Here is a 4,272-nt window from a genome sequence, read left to right as displayed (position 1 = left end):
TCTGATAAACTACATTGATGATCTAGAAGCATTACTTAGGAAAACTAAGGCTAAACTCAAGAAAGTTTCAGGTTTAGAGTTGGAAGACAACTAGATAAGGCAAAGCTTAACACCTGAATTTGATGCTATGGTGGACAAGACTCTTCATGAGTTCTCTGCTCCAACTACAACCAACATTCGAACTGGACCGACAACCAATATCGAAGACAATGGATTTAAACTCAAGCCAGCCCTCATCAACATGGTGCAAGCAAGCCAGTTTTGTGGAAAGGCGCATGAAGATGTGAGTGCTCATCTCCAACACTTCCTGAAGATCTACATCACTTTCACCATCAAAGGAGTATCTAGAGATGCCATATTACTTCATCTCTTCCCATTCTCACTCCTGGGAAAGGCAAAGCAGTGGTTCTATGCTAACAAAGATAAAAACACTACATGGGATAATTGCTCCACTGCCTTCCTAGCCAAGTTCTTTCCCACAGGCAAGACCAATGCTCTGCGTGGGAGAATTTCAAGTTTTCAGCAATAATATGATGAATCTATCCTTGAGGCATGGGAACACTTTCAAGACTACATATCAGAATGTCCTCATCATGGGATGGAGAATTGGCTACTTATGCAAACTTTCTACCATGGGTTGACCAACAATACCCATGAGACTATGGATGCTATTGCTGGAGGAGATTTTCTGTCACTCACACTCCTAGCGGCAATAGCTCTCATAGAGAAGATGGCCTCCAACCAAGGCTAGAATAAAGAACGAGTTCAGACTCGCAAGAGAGGTGGAGGTATGCATCAACTCAAGGAGCTAGACATGCTGTCTACCAAGATGGACATGTTAATGAAGAAGCTCGAAGATCAAGCCAATGAGAAGCAAGAAGTCATGCACATTCATGAATCCCGCATGACGTGTGAAGAGTGTGGAAGCACTGGGCATTCAGGGAACAACTGCCCTGAAATTCAAGAGGATGTGAACTTCGTCAACAACAACTACTTTTGTTCTCAACAAAATCAAGGATGGAATCAGCAACAAAGGCCAAACTACCAAGGTAACCCTCAAGGTAATAATTTCACTAATTTTAATAACCACCCTTGAGAGAATTGATTTCTGGCCAAGCTAAAATAATGGAGGGCTTATCTAGGAAATTAGTTTCCAATGATAGAGTTTTACAAAACATGAGTAATAAAATGGATAACCTCTCCTCTGCCATTAGGAACTAGCATAGCTTTAATAAAATGATAGAATCACAAATAGCTCAGCTGACTGCTGCTGTTCCTCTGACCAACAAAGGTAAGATTCCGAGGCAACCGGAAGATCTAGAAACTGCAAATCTTATCGATATTCATAATGCAGCATACTACTATATACAACCATCTATAGGAAGGTGGATAGATTATACCTTGCCTAAAAAGAAGAGCAATCTAGGAAGACCTATCATCCCCATCGCCATTGGACCTCATATTTTCCAAGAAGCTGTTTGTGACTTTGGAGCAAGTGTCAACATCATGCCTAAGGTAATTTATGATCAAATTAATGGAGATACTTTGTTGTACACAAACATGCGTTTGTAGCTTGCAGATCAGTCACTCTGCTACCCTAAGGGAGTTCTTTAAGATGTCATTGTTTGAGGGGGACAATCATATGTTCCTATAGGTTTTGTGGTTTTGGAAATAGGTGGAGATGTAAGGGCACCCATTATCTTGGGCTGACCCTTTCCTAAGCACCACAAAAGCCATCATCTACACGGACAGTGCCAAGATCTACTTCATAATCAAGGATAAAAAGGAGAAGTTTTCTTTCAATAATAGTATCCTACAATCTCCTAGACATCCACAGACACTGTACCCATCCAAAATGACAACAGTAACCAAGAAGAAGAACAATAGGAGAAGGAGGAAGAACAAGGTTAGGCAGCCACAAGAAGAATCAGTCAATATGATCAACACACTCAGATTAGAGTACGACCACCTACTCGCTTCACCATTCCTTGCTAAGAAGGATGATCTATGCGTACCCACGATTGAGTGTACCATTGGACAAAGAATATTTCACAAGACCTTCTACGACATTAGGCCAAGTGTCAATATAATGTTCAAGGTAACATATGAATACTTATTTGGTGACTAACCTTTGTTCCCTACATATATACAATTGCTGATGGTGGACCAATCAATCCAATTTCTAGAGGGAATAGCGAAAGATGTCATGGTAAGAATACATGGTCACTATGCCCCTACCGACTTCATGGTTCTAAACATGGTTGAAGAAGAAGACAACATGCCCATCATCCTTGGAAGACCATTCCTTAACACCACCAACGCGATCCTCTACGTCGGGTCTAGACAAGTCCACTTCCAATTTCCTCAGACAAAAGGTATGTTGTTATTTCAATAGTTATACCACTTATGGATAGCCTAAAGAAGTCCCTGCTCTAGGAGGAGATGTCGATCATCCCAACACCAAAGGAATCAACTCCCAAAGAATGATTGGGAAGACGAATGAAGAACCAAAAGAAGTTGTGAAAGATGAACCTACTCTGCCTAAGACCTAGTCCATAGACTGAACCAGGTATGGAAAGAGAAGGTGACATCATCCAAGTCACCATCACTAGAGGTGCAACCATCAAGGTCTCCATCTCTGGGACCGATAGATGCACCAAAAGAATGAACAAGATAGGAGAAGAGTCATGTTCAGAGGATTTAAAAATCGAACCCTCGCTAGGAGGTAAAATTGGTAGTTATCCATATTTACTTTCTAGCATTGCATGAATTCTTTTCACTTTAGCATATTTACTTTTCTGTATTTACATTAGTGCTAATAAAATAAAGATAAAAAGTTTCATGACCACATTTCATCACTGCATTAAAAATCCTAAGGCCCATATGAATAAATCTACTGGTGTAAATACCCATGGGAATATTCACTATGGAGGCTTAAAAATTAAAAATACTATGCATACAGAATTTTTGATCTGCATATCATAAATAAAAAAGTATATATTAGGTAAACATCCTGCTAAAATTCTGCCAATACAAAAATATTTCTAAACCTCAAGAACAACTAATCTCCGGACGGATTGACTGCTAGCCCCTTATCCTAATCCATTACATGAGTTTTGGTATTCTTATTGGTATTTTATAGGATGATGCACCAAAATCAAAGAGGAAGTTCACCCGGATCAGTTTTCACCTCATTCCATCTCTGGACGAGAAGGACATCTGCTGGTAAAACCGCTCTAAGAAAGGACCACATCAACATCCAGCTTGGGGGAGGAGCATCCCCCTATGTATCTAGCTCAGTATTTCTTTTTATTTACTATTTTAAGTCTGCTATAGTTGCTAAAAAATAATAATAAAATAAAAAGATGTGTAACTAAAAACAAAATAAAAATTTATCCTTGTGTTAGAAATATATATGTTAGTAAGGTGTGATCTAGATGATGAAAAAAAGTAAAAAGTGTGTGTCTAGTTTTCTATTTTTAAGAGCTAAATAAATAGACTCTGAGGATAATCTCTTGCAATGAAAATGATGAATAGTTGCTTTGTCGTAATTCCTTTCAAGTAACTAGTTTTTCAGCCTTGAATTCTCCTGAGTTTTGGATACGACTGTTTTGATATAAGAATTTACTCTGAACTTGAAACTCGTGGGTAGCATATGCTTGATCTAAGTCTAGGTAATTGGTGGATATGATATGAGACGGTCTGAGTTGTTGTTTATCTTGTTCCAAGTGATACTAAAGTTCTGAATATTTCTTTTGAAAAACATAAAAATGCTACATGATGAGTTCCTGTATGACAAAGATTAAATTCCTACTAGAGTCATATATTATATTTAGAATAGAAAAACTTCCACTCATATATGTTGCTTGTTTTGCATTGAGTTTAGTCAAGCTTTGTTGACCCTTATGAGAGGTTTGTCATGTTATTAAAATCAAGATCACAGTACACACCACCCACATATGCTCTACTCCTACACTAGGGGATAGGCGCAAAAACATGCCATTCCATTTAGATCCACCAAAAAATGTTCTACTCCTACTCTAGGGGTGAACACCAAAAATATGTTTGATATGATTTCCACCAAATAAATGCTCCAAGTTCTTGTTGCTATCTGTCAAAAGTTTTGTTGTAGAAAAGAAGCATGGGGCTATGCCAAAGTTATTCATAAAAGAGAGAGGAGAGAGAGTTGGAAAAAATGGACAAGTGTCCAATATATTCAAAACAATGGGTACTCAGATGCCTGCCTGAAAAAAGAGAAGAAAAAGATGAATA

General features: G+C 38.3%; 1 non-coding gene across 1 annotated transcript; it reads right to left on the bottom strand.

Moving 5' to 3' along the window:
- Nucleotides 1-491: 491 nt before the first annotated feature.
- Nucleotides 492-600, bottom strand: LOC136455818 (small nucleolar RNA R71). Its single transcript, XR_010759283.1, has one exon. It is a non-coding gene; the product is annotated as a small nucleolar RNA R71 (small nucleolar RNA).
- Nucleotides 601-4,272: the final 3,672 nt, after the last annotated feature.

Source organism: Miscanthus floridulus, chromosome 5 (assembly GCF_019320115.1).
Source record: "Miscanthus floridulus cultivar M001 chromosome 5, ASM1932011v1, whole genome shotgun sequence".
Taxonomy (NCBI): domain Eukaryota; kingdom Viridiplantae; phylum Streptophyta; class Magnoliopsida; order Poales; family Poaceae; genus Miscanthus; species Miscanthus floridulus.
Note: the sequence above shows the minus strand (reverse complement) of the source record. Positions and strands in the feature narration are given on the sequence as shown.